This window comes from Vombatus ursinus, unplaced genomic scaffold (assembly GCF_900497805.2).
Source record: "Vombatus ursinus unplaced genomic scaffold, bare-nosed wombat genome assembly UNPS02014821.1, whole genome shotgun sequence".
Taxonomy (NCBI): domain Eukaryota; kingdom Metazoa; phylum Chordata; class Mammalia; order Diprotodontia; family Vombatidae; genus Vombatus; species Vombatus ursinus.
In genome coordinates, this window is record NW_020954599.1 from 8,606,750 (window position 1) to 8,618,969 (window position 12,220).

Genomic DNA, 12,220 nt, shown 5'->3' on the forward strand with positions numbered 1-12,220 from the left:
GCTGGGACTCAGGACTCTTGTCATAGGAGCCTCCCCTTTCTATGATCATTTTAAATGAGCTGACAGATCAGCCTAACTTTTTTGTCTATTCATCCTTCTCAGGTTCAGTCAAACAGTCAGTAAGCATTTATTAAGCACCTACTATATGCCAGGCACTGTGCTAAGCATTGGCAACACAGAAAAAAAAAAGGCAAAAAATTGTCCTTGCTCTCAAGGTATTCATAGTCTAATGGGGAGACAAAATATACACAACTACGTAAAAACAAGATTTATATAGGATACACTGGAAATAATCAACTAAAGAAAGGCACTAGCATTAAGGGGAATTGGGAAAGACTTTCTGTAGAAGGTGGGATTTTAACTGAGATTAGAAGGAAGCCAGGGAAGACAAGAAGAGGAGATGAGGAAGGAGAATACTCCAGGCATGGGGTCAATCAGTGAAAATTTCTAGAGGCAGAAGCTGAAAGGTCTTGTTCACAAAAGAGCAAGGTCAGTGTTACTGGAGTATATGTAGGGAGGAGCAAGGTCAGTGTTACTGGAGAGTATGTAGGGAGGAGTAATGTGTAAGGATATTGGAAAAGTAGATGAGGTTGTAAGAGATTTTGAAGGTCAGACAGAGGATTTAACATTTGATCTTGGAGGTGATAAGGAGTTACTTGAATTTATTGATAGGGGAATGATATGGTCAGATATTTCATTTGAGATGTCCTTAGTAACACTCAAAGCCAAATCCTCTGCTGCTAAGCCCAGTGCTTAATTCATCTGCATATAGTAGGCACTTAATAAATGTTTATTGATTGATCGATGTACCATTCCCCTTCTACAGCTAAATATCTAAGCATACACCTCAAGAGACTCACTCAGATGTTCCAACTCCTATCTAATTACTCCCATTTCTCACGATTTTCCAACTCTGATCTTTTGTTCTAGTTAATTAAAGATGTTTGTCACTCTCCACATGCTTTGTTAAAATGCCTTTCTCTCTTTCTGAAATATTCTCCCATTTCTTCTGTCATGGGAAGCTGGTGTCATTCTAGGGGGCTTGTTTTTCTAAAGAGAGACCTGATCCTGCCCAGAGATGAAATCAGCTAACCATGGTTTTAGAGACATCCTCTCTCCATCTTCCCCATCCTAATATCTGTGTTGTTTCTGTACCTCATTAGTCTTGGGTTCTGGTGAGATTCTCTGTGGTCTAGTCAAGGTGGCCTTTTTGCTGTTCCTCTCAAATGACACTCCATCCCCCATTTCCATGTCTTTGCAATAGTTGTACAGCCTAACCCTCTTCACTTCTGCCTTTTAGAATCCCTGCCTTCCTTTATAACTCAGCTCAATTGTCACCTTCTGCATGAAGCCTTTCCTGATCTCCTGTGCTGATAGGGCATCCCACTCCAAATAATTTTGTATTTATATTTACATATTTTATATAGAGGCAATGTGGCACAACGAGTCAGAAAGCTGGTCCTGAAGCCAGGAAGACCTCAGTTCAAGTCTTGCCTCTGAAACATGGCCATTATGACCTTGGGCAAGTTATTCAACTTCTCAGTGCTGTAGGGAACTCTCTAAAACTGTAAGTTGCAGATAAGTGCCAACTTGGCATTGGTAGAAGAAATTTCCTTTTTTGGGGAATTCCCTCTTCCAAAGAAATAGCAGGTCCTACCTCTGTCTCTATATTTTGTATATACACCTCTCCCTGAATAAAAAGTTGGCTTCTTGAAGGCAGACTTTTTAAAAAAATCATTTCTGTCTTTGTATCCTCAGTGCTTAGAACAATGCCTAACATATAGTAGATACCCAATTAACTCTGGTTGATTTATCAATTGATTCATGATTTCTTGGGTGAGCATTATTCTCTCCTATATAATTTGTCCCTGTAACATTCTACTTATATTTTTCGTGTTCATGTAACATTAACACATATGTATATACAGTCATAGTCAATAAACTTTAATAACAATAAGTATTCCCTTTAGAGTTGAGAAGAACCTTCACATACATCAAATTCAATTCTTTCATCATTTTATAGGTGCATATGATCATGGGTATACCTGAGAACCATTGTGGCAAAGTCAATAATGGGCAAACCTTAGAGTAAGGAAGACCTGAGTTCTACCAGGGAAGACAGGAGGTAGAGATGAGGAGGGAAAATACTTCAGGCATGGAGACAGTCAGTAAAAATACTCAGAGGTGGAAGTTGTATAGGCTCAATGCCTAATATATAGTAGGTACCCAGTGAACTCTTGTTGATTTACCAATTAATTCATGATTTCTTGGGTGAGCATTACTCTCTCCTATATAACCTGTCCCTGTATCATTCTGCTCATATTTTTTTGTGTTCATGTAACAGTAATACATATGTGTATATAGTCAGTCAACAAACACATATATGTATGTGTATATGTGTATGTATTAATAGATTTACCTGTTTGTCTCTCTATCTCTCTATTAAGGAACCAGTGGCATTGGTCTTGGAGCTTTAAGTGTGAGTTAGGAGTCACACTCTAACTGTCCAGAGAGCAAGGATGTATGAAGATAATGGGTAAGGCAGAATCTGGGTAATATCTGAGAATTTTACCCTTCAGGCTACTTATCTTGCACATTTTCAATTCAATAATCTTAGTACAGAGTTCTTATTAGTCATAAAACCTCCCATCCTCTTTATAACTTTACCTATAGTATTTGCCTCAATTTTTTTCTTACTCAACCCCATTCTAAGTCCTGTTTTTGTAGTCTTTTCCTCATCTAATCCAATTACCAAAGAAATAAAAGGGCAGGTAGGCTGAAGGGATACATTTTTTCATTTGGTTTTTAACTTGTATGTTAGGTTCTTTATTTCTAAGGAAATTGCTTTGGAATAATAAAACAATGAAGTGGGGCTTTTATTGAAATATGTTAAGGAAATTACTAAATAGGAAACGTCATACTTTTTAATGAATGAGATAGGGCCTGGGCCTGTGATTTCAATAGTAAAATAGCAAATATCCAAATGAAGAAATTCCCTCTACCAATGCAGGTAAACTCTATCTTTGCTGCAACCTATAGTCTGAAAAAATTTCCTAGGGCAGTTTTAATCATTGTAGACCATGAATATTTGTTCTCTTTTTGCCTGGAGAACAGAACACTGAGGGGGCAATGGAGTAATGCTTTTCATGAATATTAGAATATTGGAGAATAAAGGGATTTTGGCTCATACTGCAGCATGAAGGATTTAGATAAACTATAATGAATGTCTCAAAAGTGAGGGGCTGCTAAACAAAGGAATAAGGGATGGGAGATGAGGGTGCAGAGGAATTGTGGAATCTCTTTTTCTAAAGTAGCTTCTTTCACTCTTTTGAAGGGATTTAGGCACTTGGTCCAATCTAGAGGTTGGGAGTAGAAGACCCCTATCAAAAACTCCCTAAATTATCTTGTTGAGTACTTTTTTGATTTAATGTTTCTTCCATTACCAAATAAGGATCTCATTTAAAAATAGTCAATTCAAACCAACAAGTATTTACTGAAGACTTACCATGTGTTAGACCCTGCAGTTGGCACTGTGGGGTTTAGTATAACTTGTACATTGCCAAATGCAGGGTTGATGTCTGCTCTCATTGCAGGGGAGCAGACAGTTCTTGGGGACTGGGCAAGAGTGGGTAGTTGTGGTTAATTCCATTCCCAAGTGTAAGTGATCATTGGCTTCTACACTAAGTGTATCATGTCTTGGCCCTTCTGGCTTGAGCCCTACTACTTGACCCACTCATTTTTCAATTTGTTTTCTTGGCTTTTTGACTGCCTATTGCTGTTTTTTGCTATTTGTTTTTGCTTGTTCATTCATTCATTTATTTATTATATATACACAAAGATTATGTGTATATATATATATACAAATTATATTTTTATTAATACTATTTATTATGTCTCAAGCTAAACCTTCATCTTTTTCTGGATTTGTTTGCCCTCTTTGACCATGCCCAGTGGGCTTGTTCCTCCTGGATAATGTCAGAGTTTGCTTTCCCAGAGAATGCTCCACTATTCCTGACATTGCCTCTGGCTCCAACCTGGATATGAGATAAATGGGAGGAGACAGTTCTAGCAAGGAATTGCAATGTAGTTAAGTATGCTATCCCAAGAACGAAGGGGATTCATGCCCATCTTGGACTGACATTTCCTTAACTTGTTTTTCTCATGCTTAATATGTAGGAGGCGATGTGGCCAGCCTAGGAATCAGAAAGAACAGGGATTGAATCTCACTTCTGTGATAGATATTGTCTGTGTAATTTTGGGTAAATCATTTAACCTCTTGGTCCTACAGTCTATGAGTAGAAAAGGGGCTAACTTGCTTTGGTAGAAGCTGTTTTTTCATTGTGGAGTTCCTTATATCACTGAAATCACAGCCCCAGTCTCTGCCCTTAGATCCCAATGAATATGTTAGGGTTGTGTTGTAGTAGACAGAATGCTCAAGGGAGACTTGGGTTCAGTTTTTGCCTCAGACACTTGCTAACTGTGTGACTGTGAAGTCACTTAATCTCTGCAAGTCCTAGTTTCCTTACCTGTAAAATGGATTTTTGTAGTACTAACTACATCAAGGTTGTGATTCTTAAGTGAGCTAATATCTCTAAGGGGTTTGCCAACTTGAGAGCACTAGGCAAATGTAACTTAATGTTTCCTAAATAATTTCTATCAAAGGTGATACTCTTCCTCCTGGAACTACAAAGTAGTTCAGTGTGTGGAAGCATATGCCGGGCAGTAAAGTGGAAAGAGCATAGAACTTAGAATCTCAGGACCTAAGTTCAAATCCCAGTTCTGCTATTTACTATATGTGTGACCTTGGGTAAGTCACAACTTTGGGCCTCAGTTTCCCCATCTGTATAAGGAAAGGGTTGGGCTAGATGACTTCTGAAGTCTCTTCTAACTCTAGATCTATAATTTACATGGATGAGGCAGCTATATTAGAAACAACACCAAGAAGCTAATTTGTCTGTAGCTTTCAGCCTGCCCCCAAGATTGGAGCAATTCTTTGGTCCTAGTATAGCCCAGATTAGGGAGAAAAGGCAAGATGGAGGGCAAGGAGGTAAGTGGGAAAGTTGTGTGATTGGGGCCTTAACTGATTGGGCTTATAAAACAGGACAGAATAAAAGGGAAGGGGGAGGAGTAGGTCAGAGATTTTCTAAGATTGGTCCCCATAGCCTTGAAAAGATAGTAAGATCCACATTATTCCATCAAAAAGGGAATGGCTAGATAAATTTTAGTTCATGAATGTGACAGAATATTACTGTACCATAAGAACTGGCAAGTGTAAATGATTTTGAGAAGCATGGGAAGACATATGGACTGATACAAAATGAAATAAGTGAAGTAAGACACTGTACACAAATATAATAATCAAAATAGAAAGAACACAAAAAGAAACTAAGCACTGTATAATTTTGATGCCAGAAAGCTTGAAGCCAGAAAAGGGCTGAGAAAATGTATAGACCCTTCTTCTTTCTAGACGTGGGGGACTATGAATGTGGAATATTGCTTAAAATTGCCAAATATGTGGGGCAACTAGGTGACGCAGTGGATAGAGCTCCAGCCTTGGAGTCAGGAGGACCCGAGTTCAAATCTGGCCTCAGACACTTGATACTTACTAGCTGTGTGACTCTAGGTGAGCTGCTTAACCCCATTGCCTCACCAAAAAGCAAAAACAAAACAAAAACTGTCAGATACGGATGATTCGCTGAATTGTTTTCTTCTTTTTCTGGTTCCTTCTTTGCTAGAAAAGATGGTTTGCTGGTCAAGAGGGAGAAAGACAAATAATAAGTTCTACAAATAAGGCTTTTATATCTTATTTTCTTTTAAGTGTGTCATATGAAGTATAAAAAGTCTCAGAGGATCCTAGGGAAAGGATTTGGTGGTTTTATATTTTCTTTCAGGGTGCATCTGTTGAAAGAGATCCTTAAAGCATGCCCATAGCTTGAAATCAAATGTGCTTAACTTCTATCATGTAGGGAACCTAAAAGAAATGTAATATACTTTGATTTTTTTTTGATAATTTTTTGGTGAGATTTACATAAGAATCCAGTTTGGTGGAGGAAAACGGAATTAATCTGCTGCAAGTAGATGCCTCCATTACCCTTACCTTGCTAGATAGGGATTAACTGTAGTTGAAAAGATTGGTAGAAATTTATTTTTCTGGAGTCTTGAGTGTTTAAGTGACTACTCTGGCTCCCACTGCCTTCAAGTCAGACAGGTTATAATTCACCTATTCCTCAGGGTTCTCTGGTATCCATAAGGGAATTGGGGGTGTCTAGTCTCTGCCATTGGTTCATGCCCCTACTGATTATTTTTCTAGGAGTTTGGCTGTGAAAAAGAGAGGAGAATTATAGGATAATAGCTTGAGGGGATGGTAGGGGCAAGTAAGGGATATAGCCTTAGAGCTTGGGCATTGAGAAGTTAAGTGACTTGCTTATGGACACCTAGTACTAGCTAGTGACTATTGTTAACAGGATTTTACAGAGTCAATTTCTAACCAGAGAATGGAGAAACAGCTGGCCAGAGACAAAATGCCAGTAATCAGATAGCTGTTTAATTAATTAGTTTCATTATGAGGAACAGATCTGCAAATCAGGAATTCTCCAGATAAAATTCTGCCTTTCTGGAGTGAAGACAGAGATTATATACATAAATCACAATGGGAAGGGAGAGGTGAAGGTGGATTACAAACAATGCCTCCCAGGGCCAGAGAAGTTTCCCATAAATGGAAGATAATACAACAATATTGGAGCCCAGTCTTTGGGGGTCATGACTTGATGAGACACAGGACCAGAGTTCTGTGATGGAAACAGGTTCTACAACCTTTGATTTGATTCATTTCAGGTAAACAGGCAGGGATTATGAGTGTTGTCAAATTTTGATTGATCGTTTCAAGCTGCATTGTGAGCTCTGACTCACAAGCAGGAAAAGGCAATTCTTGAGAATTCTAAATTGTTAGTATATTCATTACACATATATTGATTAATATAAAAATCATAATTCCTTTCTCACTATTCGTTCGAGGCAGGAATTGAATCCGTCTTCCTAACTCTGAGGCTCATCTCTTATCTATTATGTCATGCCATGCTCACTACAGTAGGAGATGGTGGCTGCATTGAAAGACATGCTGTCTAGGATTAGGGAGGTGATCATCTCTCTGTAGTCTGCTCTGGTCAGACCATAAACGTCGTATAATTCAGGGTGCTACAGAAAAGAAAGCCATGGACAAGCTGTGTTGTGTCCAGGAGAAGGCAATCAAGATGCCTAGAGGACAGGGGAATATACCAATCCATATGAGGATTGGTGAAAAAATTTGTGGAAGAGATGGTTTGGGGAAATGGGGATATGAAGAGGGATTGGACATTGCAAGGAGGTATAATAGAGTGTTGATCAGACTCAGGCTGGGACCTGGTTATTTGATAACTGTGATTTGGGGTCAAATCATTTCACCTTTCTGAGCTTCAGGCTGCCCATCTGGAAAATGGGGATAATCACACTCAAGATTGTCTCAAGGAAAGAACTTCCAAGTTCATAAACCACTTTCCTCACAATAATCCTTCAAGGAAGGTAAAACAAGCATTAGCCTCATTGTTTTTTAAACAAATGAGGAAACTGAGAGAAACTTGACCATAAGGGGGCAGTTAGGTAGTGCAGTGGATAGAGCACCAGTTCTGGAGTCAGGAGGACCTGAGTTCAAATCTAGCCTCGAACAATTGACACCTACTAGCTATGTGACCTTGGGCCAGTCACTTAACCCTGATTTCCTTGCTAAAAAAAAAAATTCTTCAATGAGAAACTTGACCATAGCCATGTCGATAATACGTGCTACATAAATATAAGCTGGCATTGGTTTAACTGATCATTTTACCTATTTCTTCCCCATCCTAGCCCCACCATGCCACTTTCTGGCCGTTATGTCATGACAGCCTCACCCTGCCCACAGCACCACCCCAGCACCACAACTCTAGCTAAGAGTACAATAATGGAATCAACACTAACATTCCTGGAAAGTATGTGTCAGTCAATTGTCATATGATTCTCATTCATGTAGTACCTACTACGTGCTAGTGCTAAGTGCTTTACAATTATTACTTCATTTAATCCTCACACCTGAGATATAGGTGTTTTTATTATCAACCCCATTTTACAGATGAGGAAACTTGGGCAAACAAAGATTAAATGACTTGCCTAGGATCACACAGCTAGTAAGTGTGTGAGGCTGAATTTGAACTCAGGTCTTTCTGACTACAGGCCTAGCACTTAGTGCACTATGACGCCACCTGGGTGGTACATATTAGGTACTTAATACTTATTTCTTTTATATGTTTATAAGTTGGAGAGAAAAATAACTACATTTTTGCAGGGGCAAGAGAATTCTTTGTTCTATATGCCAAAAAGACAGGATACAAGGACACTCTCAAGGTCTCTCTGAAGAACTTTGTATTGATTGTGAGACATGGGAGACACTGGCACAGGACCAGCCAGCATGGCGTGCCCTCATTAGGGAGGGTGCTGTACTCTATGACCAAAACAGAATTCCAGCGACTCTAAAGAAATGTGAGATGCACAAATATAGAGACATCTCCACTCCAAGTAGTAGTCCATGTAGACTATTTGTGACCTACCTGTGGTAGAGTTTGTTTGATCAGTCACAGTTGGACCCACGCTGCCTTGACTCCAATGTGGTGATGTCATTTAGGTCCTCTTTGAGTATAAAGGACAACAACCAACCTGGACTATTATAATAGTCTCCTATTTGTCCCTTGGCTTGTAGGCTCTCTTGTACCCAACCTCTCTCATATTCCATCCAGCTGCCAAACTGATATTTCTATAACACGGATGTCACCATGTCACTTTTTAATGGTGCCCTATTGTCTCTAGGATACAAAATAGTTGGCTGGAATTTAAAACCTTCCACGGTTGGACCTCCATCTACCTTCCAGTCTTCTTTCATGTTGCTTCCTTTAGTGCACTGTCCATTCTATTCAAATTGTCCTAGTAGCTGTATCACCCATACATGACATTTCATCTCTTGCCTCCTTTGTACAGGTAGTCACAGACATCTGGAAGGCACTCCCTCCACACACAATGCTACATTCTATATGAGACCTTTACTGATGTAACCAAGTTGTTAGTCCTATCTTCCTTTTAAAGTTGCTTTGTACCACTTTTGAATATTTGGTATGTGCTTATTTGCACACATGTGCCCTCAGAGTAAGATATAAACTTTTTGAAATGAGTAGGGTTTTGCTTTTGTATCCACAACACTTGGCATTGTGCCTAGCATATAGTAGGTCCCTAAGAAATGTTCCTTCAGGCTATAGAAATGTGCATACCCTTTGACCCAGCAATAGCACTTCTAGGGCTATATACCAGAGAGATCATACAAATGGGAAAAGGACCCACATGTACAAAAATACTTACAGTAGTTCTTTTTGTGGTGGCAAAGAATTGGAAATTGAGGGGATGCCCATCAATTGGGGGATGGATGTAATGGAATACTATTGTACTATAAGAAATGATGAACAGTCAGTCTTCAGAAAAACCTGGAAAGACTTGTATGGTCTGATGCTGAGTGAAGTGAGCAGAATCAGGAGAACATTGTACAAAAGAACAGCCACATTGTGCGATGACTAATATTGATAGACTTAACCCTTCTCAGCAATACAAGGATCTAAGACATCTCCAAAGGTCTCATGATGGAAAATGCTATCTACAAAGAAGAAAGAACTATGGAGTTTGAATGCAAGTGGAAGGATACTGTTTGCTATTTTTTTTTCTTCTGTTGTGTTTTGTTTCCTCTTTCTGGTGATTCCTCCTATTGGTTCTAATTCTTCCTTACAACAACACTAATGTGAAAATATGTTTAATAGGAATGTATACGTATAGCCTATATCAGATTGCTTGCTGTCTTGGGGTGGGAGGTGGGGAGGGAAGGGGAAAAAGATTTAAAACTCAAAAGCTTATGGAAGTGATTGTTAATAATTCAAAATAAATTAATTAAAAAAAGAAAAAAAAGAAATGTTCCTTCAATTGCTGGTTTCAATTGAAATTCTAATAAAATTAGCCAATGCAACATAATTTGCTGTTCTTAATGGATTTTAATCCAGTTTTTACATAGCACTCAGATTAAATCTCAGAAAATCTCATTCAAAGGGATTTGTTCAGGAAGGAGTAGTTAATGTATAAAATGAATTGTTTATAACAAAGAATGCAAGCATCTTGTATTGATCTACTTACCCATTGCATAAGCCTCTTGATTATCTGAATTGGAAATGTGTGTTTGCGGAGATTGAGTGATAAGTAAAAGTTACAATTGACAAGGACTCAGTAGAACTAAGAGGGTCTTAATGAAAAAGGTACCTGTTGTGGCAGGCCTTTACTTAGTAAAATCAAAATATTTCATGGAATTAGGGACAGAAAAGTGCTCATGTAATGCAATGTCAAGCAAGCGGGCACCCACCTGCTGCCATGTTCACTTATTTTCTGTTATTTCTCCAATGGAGGAAAGAAATTATTGCATATGACAGCCCGGTGGGAGTTTAGTACATTTTGAATTCTGTTCTATTTTCTTCTATGTTTATTGAAATTAATCTGGTAGCTAGAATGTGTGCTATTGTGTGATTATACCACTCAAGAATAGTAGGTTTCTCAAACTAGATCAATTTGTTACCATGGAATAAAAGTTAAAAAAGAAAAACACAAAAGAAAAGCAGAATGACCATAGGGTGTTTTTCTAGGGTCAGCAAATCAATTCTTTTATTTGAACCTTAGAGTTGACTTGTTTTCTTTGTGCATTCAGAACCACTGTTTTCTTCCCAAGGAGACTCACTCTCTGTGATGTGTCTGAATCACAATTGTTCTGACCAATCATTTCTATTAGGACAACTGAGTAAAACAGTATGAAGTTCTTTGAATCTTCTCCAAATGTCATATTTTATTGAACATTATTTAAAGCATTGAGAAATCGTTTCAAGCATAGTTTTAAAAATGGCTTTGCTGCATTAAGCATAGTGGAGAGAAATTTGCTTAACAGATGGATTTCCTGTCCTAAACAATAGAAAACGCATCTTACTCATCATTATTGCCCATTATAAGATTTTTCCTTGGAAAAAAGACAGACTGCCCCTTTCAGATGATTCCTTTCCTCTCCTCTCTTATCATTATCATCATCATCATCTTCTTCTTCATCATCATTAGTTAGATTGGTCAAGAGAGTCCCAGATCAATTTGATGAGTGATCCCATTCAATCTGATAAACTTGGAGCTATGAACTTAGAGGCATCTGGGGATACCTCCACATAGAAAATGTGGCATTGGTTTTCAATGGCTCCAAGATGATCGTTTGGCTGGGACTGAGGAAAGTTGAAAACAGGAGGAGGACATTCTCTTGTCATAGGAGCCCTCCCTTTCTATGGTTTCCCAAAGTAAGCTCAGTCTTTTTGCTTATTTGCTTTCCTCAGTTCACTTAGTCAGTCAATAAGCATTTTCTAAGTACTTACTATATGCCAGGCACTGTGTTAAGCCCTGGGGATACAAAGAAAAGCAAAAGACAGTTCCTACTCACATATACCTTGTAGTTTAAGAAGGGAGATAAGATGCAAACAACTATGTAGAAATAAGAATATACATGATAAGCCTAAGATAATCAATAGAGGGAAGGCATCAGGATAAGGGGACAGTTGGGTGGTACAGCAAATATAGTGCTGTGCCTAGAGTCAGGAAGATGCATCTTCCTGAGTTCAAATATAGCCTCAGACACTTACTAGGCCCAGGCTTCGCGCTCTATCCACTGAGCAGGGCTTATCTGTGTGGCCTGATAAGTCAGTGTTCATGAACTTCAACCTCCTGTGTTGAGGAGAATGGGATTAAACTCCTTAGGTAGTGTGATTCCATGGTAGGATCTGCCTTGAATTTGGGGTTAGGGAAATGTTAACTTATGGATATTCCTAATTTTGAGAATTTCTAAGTTTTCAGTTTGAGGACTGCACCATTTAGAGAGAGGGGATTTCCTAATGCTATGTGCTTCTTGGAGAATGATGAAGATTGCCCTTATGGTTCCCACAATTGGAGAAAGAATCAAGAGTACCTGTGGATTGGGGATGGTAGAAGCTTGAACCTTGAAAACTCCCACAACCCTCACTTTATTACAGAAATTTGAACAGTACAAGTGTGATATGATGGGATTTTGCGTCTTTATTGGCCCAGAATAGGGGCCATATATTTTCTG